Below are 12,333 nucleotides of genomic sequence, written 5' to 3' on the forward strand. Positions count from 1 at the left end.
TGAAGTCAAGTGCTTCTCCACCTATCTTACCAACGTCGAGGAGGCCATTCTCTTCCATTATCGCATCGAATATTTTCGGAGACGCACCGTTTGTATCCATTTGCACGACACGATCCAGCCAACAAGGTCTCTGGATCTTTATTCGTTTCACTATGTCTAGGCCGTCGTAAAACTCATACAGTACTCCATTCCATCGCCTACCATACTCGTCGTCGCCAAAGTGCAGCGGCTCAAAAATCTTCCACAGAATCTTTAGCTCAAACTCTTCAAGGGACGCCCCACGGGGCATGATGAGATACTTATAAAGTGTTAGTTCTGTGGTCGAGAGAGGACTTTTTTCTCCTGAGAATCATTGCCTATTATTTTCATGAAATTAAAAAACGCTGTTGTGGCTTCTATTTATATATATTTAATGCAATGGATATGCAATAATATTGCATAAACAAATGTTGTGACACATGTGTCCCGTCACAACTGCAAGGATTAATTCATTTAGCGGTTTCGGAGTTTATGGTAGTGTATAAGCACATGGGCGGAGAGAGAGAGAGAGTCGCCAAAATTCAAACATTTATTTACTACGCCTAATGTACGTGCGTACATATGTATATATATACAGGGTGGGCCAAATAAGACCTACTAATGTCACGCAGTAAGTCCATAGTTTGCCTAACAGTATGCGCAGTTGCTCCATCTTGTGGAAACCACAAATTAGGATACTGCTCCGCCATTGACCACAAAAAGTTTTCAATCAATGTTCTGTAAGAAGCTCCTGAAATCGATTCCGGCGTTTCATCCTCATTTTCGAAGAAATATGGATCGATAACTCTAGTGGCCATAACACCGTACCAAACAGCACATTTAGATGGGTGCAACGGATGTTGGTGTGTTGCCCTTGGATTTTCAGAGCCCCACAATCTACAGTTTTGTTTGTTGACATAACCAATTAAATGGAAATGCGCTTCATGCGATATTTACGCTGCGTTAAAACAATTGATCTTCGACAAGAATAGAAAAACTCGATAATTTTAACGCGTTGTGTTGTGCTGTAGGGTCTTATTTGGCCCACTCTGTATATATATATGTTACCAACTTCATACTGCTTGTATTTGTAAAACAGCTCATGACATTAACGTCAAAATTGTTCTACTGACAGTTCAATATATTGTTTATAAGACATCACAAGCACAAAAAAGTTATGGTGTTTGAATAGGTAACACTTCATATCGTTCACCCTGTATATATGTATATATATATATATATATTTATATACTTATTCATGTACGTCTGTATGCATGCATATTACCTAATTAATTTAAAAAAAATAAAATCATTAACTATGAATTACATTTTAGTTTTCTATTCAAAATCCGCTTTAATACAAATTTGTCAAATGAGCAGCACTTTTCCCCTAAAATATCTGTTAAAGTGCGCGATTTTCGAACAACCACTCTCTCAATTCACGCCATTTTTCATACAAAAAGTCTGCGCAAGTTTTCTGGTGCTCAACGTGAGCACTTGTACTTGTCACCACACAAGCCAAACAACAAGTTCACATGGCCGCTCAAAAGCACTAATACAACTAAAGCGAATCTAAACATCCGCCTAGCAAACACATCATGCACAGGGTTGCTCTTTCCGAACTCAAATCCAATTAAATACACCTGTGTGTGAGGCAGTGACGTTAGGGGAGTAATTTATACGCAAACGCGTAAAATTTGAAAATAACAACAAATGCATTGCGCATGCGTCATGAGTGAGTATTTGCTACTTTGCTCTTTCGAACATATATGTACATATGTATGCATATGTATGGTCTCACTTCGGTTCATTTATTTGTGTTTCGAAATTTTGTCTTTCACGCCAATAAAGAATATTTTGAATGCAGTTTCAAGACGTGCGCCAAGACATTCGGAGTCAGTCAGTTCGCCAATAGCTGAAAGTGACAAAAAATAAGAAATAATTAAATAAAAAATTGTTATGACACAAAGTAAAAAAGAGTACAAAATTCGGCAATTTCTTCACTGCGATAAAGAAAATTGTAGGTGGCAGATTGTTGCCGTTAATTAAAGCGGAAAGCGGAAATCAAAAGCGCAGCCAAAAACGCTTCTGCGAATTTGTGGGTACTTTATTCAATTGGAACTCGCGTTATTTTAAGTGATATAAAATACATTGAATTCATTACACAAAAGGAAACGGACGCCCTTAACGAATATCGAAGTTGGTGCAAGAGTGGCGCGGTGCGGTGCGGTCTCGTGGGGAAAGTTAGAAAGAAAACCCAACAATTGTTTTTCGGGGTGGAAAGGCCAGTTGGTTGGTTGGTTGGTGAAAATGTGAAGAGCAGCGCAGCGCAGCGCATTGCCGAATAGTGTTATTAACAGCAGCGAAGGTCTGTCTGTTGTTTAAAAATTGATTTTTTTATTTTCATGCGTAAAATTTACCTATTCTGCCAGCGCCAAGAGGAACAGTAAACAGTAGCCAACGATAGAAATTATTAATTAAAGTGTTTATGTGAAAAAATTTGAAAACATTTTTATTGTCTTCATTGTGTGCGCAACAGAGGCGGCAGCGGTAGCAGCAGCAACAACAACAACGGTGACAAACGGCACTACGTAAAAGTATGTTAAGAAATATGGTCCGCTTTATGTATGTGAAATTTGCGAACGCACGCTATTTATTTTATAAATTTAATGCTGCGACATTCTATAGCCAAACAAGAAGTTGCTTTATTTGCTGAATTGCACTGAAAACTTCATTAAGGAATGTCAATTTTTACAGAGATCGAGGAAAATCACTTTGGCTCTACAAATCCCTACACTCTATTAAAGATTATTATAAAAATTATTAGCAGAGGATATACAAAAAATTTTATTCTATTGTAGAATGAAGCTAAATAAGATTTATGATTTGAAATATTTTACGCATTCATTGTCATCATCAAAAAAACCTACATACATACATTCAATTAATTATTTGTAATAGGTAAATAGGTATATGCATATTGTAAAGTATCTTTTTTCCTCATATTTTTCATTTTTCGTATTTAACGAGTCGATGGCATTTATATTAAGGGGTTAGTTAGGTGGGTTTGAAAATTACAAAAAATCGATTTTTTTTGTCTTATTAAATAGTATAATATGTTTAAAATATTCTCCTAAAATTTCAAATTGATCCGAGTAAAATTCTACGAGATAGACCCTTCAGAAGTTCCGCCCATCAGGCCATGCCAGTGCAGCGTTTCGCAGGCATACGCGTTTATCTCAAAACTCGATTTTTTAAGTCGGTGGACACGATTTCTCGAAAAGTTATGAAGCGATTTTGTTCAAATTTTGCACACATCTTTGGAATAACATTATCAAGTTATTGAACGAAGGATTTTTTTTTATTTTTATTACAACTAATTTTTTCGAGCCAACACATGAAGAAAATTTGACCAAAAAATGTGTTTTTTTGTTCAAAGTCTGTCAAAAATTCAAATTAAATTTTATTTTTTTTCCTTCGTCCAGTAACGAGATTTATCCATGTACTAACGAAATATTTTTGGTTTTTTTAATTTAAATGAACCAATAATGAGTTATGCTGTCCACGGCAAGAGCATTTTTTTGTGAGACGTTAAGGGAGATGAGGTACCAACGGCTGAGTTTTCGGAATTTTTAAATAAAAATTTCACAAAATACTGTTTAAATATATATCTTTGATATGCTGAATTGTTTAAATAAAATATATGATTGTATATATTAAAAAAAAATAGTAAAAATACCCTTTTTTTTGAACCTCTGTAACCCACCTAACCCCTTAAGGGGTTAGGTGTAGTCAGAATTTTCCAAAAAAATTTTTTTTTATTTTCTTAAAACATAATATCTTACGCTATTTATTTTATAAATTTTATGCTGCGACATTCTATAGCCAAAGAAGAAGTTGCTTTATTTGCTGAATTGCACTGAAAACTTCATTAAGGAATGTCAATTTTTACAGAGATCGAGGAAAATCACTTTGGCACAAAACAAATCGTGTCTGATCAAAGGATTTTTTTGCAAAAATTTTTATTTTTTTTTTCTTTTTCTCGAAAATCTGAAAAATATTTCCTGAGGCCGCCACATTGTTAAAGCTTCGATCAAGCTCAATATTATCTATTAATAAAACTAATTTCTCTGGTCCGATTGATATTAGATAAATCTCCAAGGACTTGTGATGATCACCGCAAGGGACTTCTGGAGAAACGGGCTACATACAAACAGCGATAACTTTTACAATTATTAATTTTTTGGTGTTTGGAATTTTGCTAAAGTCAAGTCGAAACTCAATGTATTAATGCTATGTTTTTGTTTTTGTAAAATAATTAAACAAATTATTGAAAATCATCATTTTTCGGCCCTCTGACTACCTCTAAGTACCTAATAAAATAATAGTAATAAAAATAATACTATATTGTAACTGATTTCGAATTTACTGTACTGATTTCGAATTTATAAAGGGTGGTTAATTTAGAGGTGTCGGATTTTAAATTGAAATAAGACAACGATAATTCAAATTGAATGTGCATTCTTTATTGTTTTTGTGTAGAACCAGTCATGACATTTATTTTTTAAAGTTAATGCCTTTCAAATGTTGGCGGCAACTGCGCCGTAATTCGGCCATCCATAAACAACAATTTTGAATGATTCACTGGAAGACTTCGGTCGGTATCTCGTAAATAACTTTACTTTAGTTTTGTTGACTCCAATGCCTCAATCGAAGCTAGGTCAACCTTTGGACGGTTACAGACAATTTGGAAACATGGACAAATCTCGCCGAAAACTAAAACAAGAGTATTCAACTCATGTGTAAAATCCGCACTATTATATGCCAGTGAAACGTGGCTGGTGTCAATAAGTATTACGCAGAAACTACAGAGCTTCACAAATAAATGGATAATATGTAAAGTTTTTTGGCCGAACACTATCCGAAATACGGACTTGTGGCAGATCACCGAGCAAGATCCAATCCAAAGGATGATAAGTGGTGTAAATGGCGATGGATCGGGTACATCCTCAGAAAGGACAGGGAAAGCAATAGTAGAACCGCATTGGAATGGAACCCACAAGGACACAGACGACCCACGAAATACTTGGAGGCATTCTAACCTTCGTGAACTAGAAACAGTTAACCAAACGTGGGATGTCAAGAGAACAGCGGTTAACAGAATAAGTTTTAAATGTTTTGTTGAAGCCCTATGTTCCCAAGTGGAGGGGGGGAAAATGTTGGCTTCAATGCTTCAATCGAAGCTGGTTTATCCACAAAGCATTTAGACTTTACATACTCCCACGAATAAATGGCCAATGGTGTATATCATCCCAAACGATCTTTGTGGTTAATCCAGTGGCCCAAGGCGAGAGATAAATTTCGATGATTCCTCCAGCCCATAGGCTGCACTAAACGGTTGTTTTCAATGGATGTAATGGTTGTTCTTGAATGGCTTCGGGTTGCTCTTCAGCCCAAATCGAATTGTTTTATTTTTGTTAGGATCTATTTTACACTGACCCATTTTTTTTCAATTAATTTTAAGGCGTTATATACCGTTAGAAGTCCGAAAAAAAGCGAATTTTCCAAAACTTAATAAATAATTAATAAATTTTCTGTTTCTATTCTTAAATATATGTACATTAAGAAAAAACACAAAAAAAAAATATGAAAATTTGAAAACTCGTATATAACCCCTTAAGAAAACAGATGTTCAGTATACCCTTTTGCTATGAAATATAATATTTTACAATGAATTTTGCTGATGCATTGGCGGACAATTGACATTTCGTAGGACATCACGGCGTTAAAAAATACCATTTGCTAACTTGGAAAAGACGTCTTAGACGGATTATCCACTTTTTCGAGCCTCACTCCACATCCGTAATTAAAAAGCGAAATTGCCCAATTAAATTAACTATTCCTTCTCTTTGCCTTACCTTCTCATAGTTAATAGCAATTAAATAAACCAAAAATACTAAAATATTCCGCCAAACCAATTTCTATGAAGAAAAATTTTTCAAAACAGTTTTGATAGCTGATTGTCAATTTTGCAGCTACTCTGCCATATGTGAACGGGTAGATTAATTTTGTGGATTTATTGCTAATTACTGCATATGTGAACGCACTTTTATGCTCCAAATTTAACACCCTATGCTTGAAAGGAACCTATATAAATACATATAACGTGGAAGAAGATAGAACACTAACTGGTTGCGCTGTAGTTTTCTAATTCACAACCAATAATTTTCCCTGTAGGGTATCTGCCATACTTATAAGAGATTATTTTATTTTTGCTCACTACTAATAAATAATCCTGTTATGCTGTATACACACATATAAACATGTTTTGTTCAAGCGCATTTGCATACACACACATACATATGTAAGCTAGTATACATACACATATAATTATTCCCTTCTAAGTGTGTATCCAGAGGTCGTGATGTCATTTGCTATATACCTTGAAAGGGAAGTAAAATCATGGTTTAAAAATAGTTTGAACTTTAGAAAAATAGTAAATCGTTCATTGCCCAAGTTCTGTCTGCCTGTTTTGCCTTGGAAGTATGGAAATAAGGTAAAACAAATTGGCTATTTTCTTCTCGATTCCACTTACATACGTATGCACTTATATATAAGTATATTAGCAATATTTGCAAGTAGTAAACATTTGAATAAAATTCGTATTATAAGTGTTCAACTCTCACCCATACATAATAATATATGCATAATGAACCCTAAGAGTACTGCAATTCTAGCCCTTATCTGTTACACTTCCGCTTTATCCTTAACATATTCATATTTTATATGGCTATCAATAAAATATTTCTTCTTCTTCGTATGGCATTCAAAACGAGTTTTAGGAGAACTTGGTCAATAACCGATCTCCTTAGAAAAGATAGCGCCGTAGGGACCGCCGTAGGCGCATGAGTTGGTGTACGAGTACTAATTGGTCCTGAGCTTTTCTGCGTACTTACAAAGATCTCTGAACTTCTCAGGAGATGGAAGGAGAAGAAGTTCGTTTAATACTGGCGGAATTCTATCGGTCAGCGACAAGTGAAACAATTCCTATCGCCGGATAGAGGGATTTCCGATAAGCTACTTTCACTCGGCAGAGTAGACTTAAAACTTCTAACTAGTTACTTTACAGGCCACTGTAGCCTGAGATACCACTTAAGAGGTTATATACAGTTAGCATTTTCAAAAAATCGATTTTTTTTAATTTTTTTTCTTAATGTACATATATTTAAGAGTACACACCAAAAAATTGAATATCATTCTGGTGAATATTTTCGGAGTTACACGCAAATTTGAAAAGACGTTTCAAAGTGCTTGAAAGTGCTTTTCAACTTTAAACGCATTTTTCTCAAAGTCGGTTACCAACATTACTCGAAAACGACTACACCGATTAGTCTCAAATTTTAACACGAACTTCTTAAATATATTTTTTAGTAATTAATCGTAATTAAATCTCACCGATAAATATTTTTTTTGTAAACAATTTAAGGCAGAGATTTTGGTTTAAATCGATTTTTTTGTTTTGGAGAAACCGCCATTTTGTCAATAAAACTTAGTTTGCTATTCCTTCGATTAATTACTAGATTTAACATTTTATACATACATATATATATAATTGGCACGTACACCCTTTTTGGGTGTTTGGCCGAGCTCCTCCTGCTATTTGTGGTGTGCGCCTTGATGTTGTTCTACAAATGAAGCAACTTACAGTTTCAGGCCGATTCCGAACGGCAGATATTTTTTATCGGCCTGGTGTCACTAAGGAGTCGGCAATAAGTCCCTGAATATTAGAATAAAGAGCGTCAGAAAACATTTCATTCTTGCAAATGGTCTACTTTCAGCTCGTTGTAGTTCAGCCAGCCTTTTCTAAATTTTTTGGTGCTTTCTAAATCTCTTACAGTCGAATAATTTCTTCATGTTTAGAAAAAGGAAGTGGCTCCATGGGCTCAATCTGGAAAGTATGGGAGTGATTTACTTCCTGAAATTTCGCCATGGCGACAGCGAACTGTATGAGGGACTTTTCTTCTCGTAAAATGTGGTAATTTTTGCATTGGAGGCAAATATATGAGTTGTGTCTACGTGGACACATTCAACAGTAATCCCTTTAACATTTTCAAGGTAATGGATGTGAGTGAATCCTCGCTTTCTGAAAAAAATTGTTGGCCGACAGGCCTACCTTAACATTTTTCGACTTGGAATCTCCACGAAAATATTACCGTCTCGTCCAGGCATCGTCTTTTTTGTATTGCCCATTGGTGATGAGTTTATATTTCACTCACAGTTCTGAAGTGGTGCAAACACTCATTCGGATTGTAATTGAAAATAGCCAAGTGTTCTTTAGTAGTTTTCAAACGATTGCCTTTGTCATCAATTATAAGCGTCACCACCTTGAACATAGCTTTTTGATACTCAAATATTTAAGCAAACCTGAAATCATTGGCTGTATGAATTTATGCTTTATAAATGATATACAGCCCAAACTATGCCAACAAGTCTTTGAACATTTTGATATGGGCATCCTATGTATTGACAGAGAAGTCGTGGTGTGCGTTTCATTCATACATAAATGACGTAGACTAAAAAAGATGAAATAATAAAAAGAAACATAGACATTTCGACAAATTTTGTTGTGCTTTATTTATAAAAGAAAATCTGAATTGCTATTGCATCACCCTGTATTAGTATTTAAACGATTTTCCACACGCACTTTTAGTGCCAACTGTCGCTATAGAAGTGCTTCAGTATTCTTTGTTAGAGACGGAAAATGGAAACACGTGTGGGTATTTTCATATTTAACTCCATAGAATATTAAATATACCACATAAGTACGTGCATTTGTATATAAACACAGAAATACAGATTTGCATTAGTCATCCAAATTGCCAAAAGCAACATACTGATGATACTAGGGAGGAACCTCCTTTATTCACTAAAAGGATTTACATACAGTCAAAAATGATAACATCTCAATATTTTGACTGTTTTGACTAATGTGCGTTTGTTTTTTGAGGGTTTATTAGTTTTGTTAAAAGCATAGCTCAGTGTCTGGGTTAGGTTAGGTTGAAGCGGTTGTCCTGTGGGGCACACTCAGGCTCATAGCCCATTGTGATGTCGCGTGGGGAGGTTGTCCCTCTCTCTCCTAAAACCAGTGTGTGCTTTTCAAAAATTTTAGAATATCTCTGATTTCTAAAGAACTGAGATCTTCCAACTCATTAAAAAATTTTATACCCAGAATAATAAACCTCCGTCTGGATAGAGCAGGACAGTGGCACAGTAGGAGATTGTCTCTTCCTTGTCCTTATCTAGACAACTTCTACAGAAGTCATGTGTTTGCACACCCATTCTTTGAGGGTGTCTATCTATTAGGCAGTGCCCCGGGAGAGTGTGCTAAGACTGTGTTTATTTCGGCTTAGCAGAGATTCTGCGATTTTAGTATTTAGAGTCGGCCATAGTTGACGAGCGATTTTGCAGGTGGCTTCATTACCCCATATTTCGTTTGCTGTCCTTACAATTTCTTCAAAGATGAGTAGCTTACACGTTTTTTAGGGTATCCCTATGTCATTGTCTATGTACTCATCAGTCAAGTTCGTTCCGAGTCTCGTTAGTTCACGGGCTCTACAGTTACCCTCAATGTCGTGATGGCCAGGAACCCATGTTACCTTTGAGCGGCATTCCATGGCTACCTTGTAGGTTGTCGACTGTTTTGTGAGGGACTTTATAGCCGCTTGGCTATCAGTGAAAATGTATATATTATTTCCGGATATCGCACACACCGTCATCAGTTCAGCCAGAAAGACACTACAGTAGTCGCGGAGCCGAAAACTAAAGAAGATCCACAGATACTTGGAGTATACACCTCCACCAACCCTGCCCTCGAGCTTTGAGCCATCTGTGTATACATGGATGGACTCGCCCTGTATTACATCGTCTCGTTCCCAAATGACAAAGATTTTGGTCTATCGTAGCTGTAAATATGTCGAGAGAACAGTGGATATTGAATCCATGGTGAACCGATTTTTAGAGGTGTGGCCAAGATCAGATCGTTAACCGGCACTCAGCGATTTTGAAGGGATGAGCTGATTCGCGGACATAATCAGGGTCATAACAGGGGTTTGTTTACAAAAAAACTGAGATAGTGTTGATGATATACGAAAAAACGCAACATAACCTTCGCCCACAGTGTAAAAAATACAAGTAAAACCACTCTTCTTCTTCCTATTTTTTCACAGGCACCCAAGTGTGGGATAGTGTGAGTGGTCTTGGTTGGTTTTCTTGCTTGAGCGTATTGGCGGGGTTGCTAAGTTAAATTAGAATTTTCATGGTAACATTTGAAGTAATAGAAAAAAAATGCAAAATAAATTCTTTGGCTTGGAAAATTTGTAATAAAAATACTTTTAATATATTTCTTAGCTATATCTAATAATGCTTTTTATTGAGAATTATCTGAATTTGTAAGTAATGTTTTAGACTTTTTGGTACGATTTTCTATGAAATAATATTAATAATTCTTTATGCAACCAGGATACATAAAAAAACGTTTTGGAATCGGGTGATCTCGGTTGCTTGGTTAAAGAGGTGATTCATTCAGAATCCAACTAGCGCTTCCGCACCATTTTGCTGCCATATCCTCGTTACCAATTTGTTTATGAGTTATTTACAGCATGAGTAGACTAAAAAGACACAGAATGGATGTATGGTTTAAGAATCTTATTAGGTTGTTGACATCAAAGCCAGACAGTTGTTGCAGGTACAGGGTTAAGTTGCTGTCCTTCCATAGGGCAGGGCATTCACAGAGGAAATGAAAGATTTTTTCCTTTTCCTCCGGGTGTTTATAACTATGACGGTATGTGTTGTAAGGGATACCCATTTTGGCTGCTTTTTCTCCTACAGACCAAAAGCCAGTTATGACTGCCCTAGTCTCCAAGCGTCTCGTCGTTTCAGTTTATCAATGTTGACGATTGCTGGGCGATTGGTGGGCCATAACGTTCTGCTAATTTTGTCTTCGTTTCTTCTGATCTCTCCGTCTACAATCCGCGATTCGGAGATATTTTGGGGGAATAGTATTCTTTACTGCACCTAATGGTGATCTCAGTTGTGGGGATTTTTTGACAACCAGCTGAGAAGGTTTTTTCTTATGAATCTGTACAATGACAACGACTTAGTGAACGTGTGAAATAAGCAGGCAGAACTCTGCTGCCAAGTCCCCGGTGGCTTTTCAACACCGCTGATGACCAAACCTGGTAATCTATCATTCTTGAATTGAGTCTACTGGATTATGGATTATCAGGCTTGTAAAATTATTATGACGTAGGTACTTAAATAAGAGTTTAAAAAATTACTTCAGAATTTATAATAAAATAAAAACCGTATTAATTTATTGAAAAAATTCACAAAGAAAATAAAACTTTTGTGATGGTCAGAGGATTCCATACCAACAACTGAAATTACTGCCGAAAGAAGGCTCAACGGAATATGGAGAAACACATGGTTTAAAATAGTTAGAACTTTAGAAAAGTAGTAAAAATAGGCTCAAAGGATTATGGAGAAACACTTTCGCCTATAAGGCAAATAAAATAGAAGATATAGAAATTTCCATTCGTAGACGAGCATAACCTATTTTAGAGGCCCTATGTTACATTTGGGACATAAAGAATTGGATTAAGTGACATTTTTAGGATTCGAAAAAATGTTCCATTAATGCCCTCGAAAAATGAAATGTAATTTTTACGTATATTAGGGCTTATACCATATTAACTTTACACGTAAACTCACTTTCAACGATAACGAGAAGGGAGCAGTGGTCGCGGTCGACCAAAAAACACTTGGAGAAGGTCGATGTTGCGCGAACTAGCAGATGCCGACATCTCATGGGACGGTGCAAAAACAAGAGTATAGAACCATGTACTATGGAAGAGTCTTGCCGAGGAGCTATGCTTCCGAGAGGAGTGAACAAGGAAAAAAACTAAATAAAATAAAATAAATAAATTTTAATTATAATATTAATTTATTTATTATTTATTTTTCTTATATTATTTATTTAAAATAATTATTTTATTTATTTACCTTTTATTTTTATTATTATTTTATTTATTATTTATTTATTTATTACTAAAAATTTATTATCCTATTATTATTTTAACTATTATTTTATTTATTATTTATTTATTAAAAAAAAAATATTACTAAAACTATATGTCTGCATTTTCAATTTACATTTTTCAATATATTTTTAGAAAAGCTATTATTTCCTATTCTTGTAAGCAGAAGCATTAATCTTGGGACAATCTATTCAGCTGCTCCACACTATCGTTATTTATA

At 35.4% G+C, this 12,333-nt stretch overlaps 1 protein-coding gene across 1 annotated transcript in view; it reads left to right on the top strand.

Moving 5' to 3' along the window:
* The first annotated feature begins 1,830 nt into the window (after window positions 1-1,830).
* LOC129242136 (F-box/LRR-repeat protein 16) overlaps window positions 1,831-12,333 on the top strand; it is a 74,394-nt gene continuing 63,891 nt past the window's right edge. Inside the window, exons 1-2 of the mRNA XM_054878696.1 lie at window positions 1,831-2,386; window positions 2,451-2,615. The gene's annotated coding sequence lies outside the window, so the exon portion shown is untranslated. The remainder of the gene's footprint in view (window positions 2,387-2,450; window positions 2,616-12,333) is intronic.

This window comes from Anastrepha obliqua, chromosome 3 (genome assembly GCF_027943255.1).
Source record: "Anastrepha obliqua isolate idAnaObli1 chromosome 3, idAnaObli1_1.0, whole genome shotgun sequence".
Taxonomy (NCBI): domain Eukaryota; kingdom Metazoa; phylum Arthropoda; class Insecta; order Diptera; family Tephritidae; genus Anastrepha; species Anastrepha obliqua.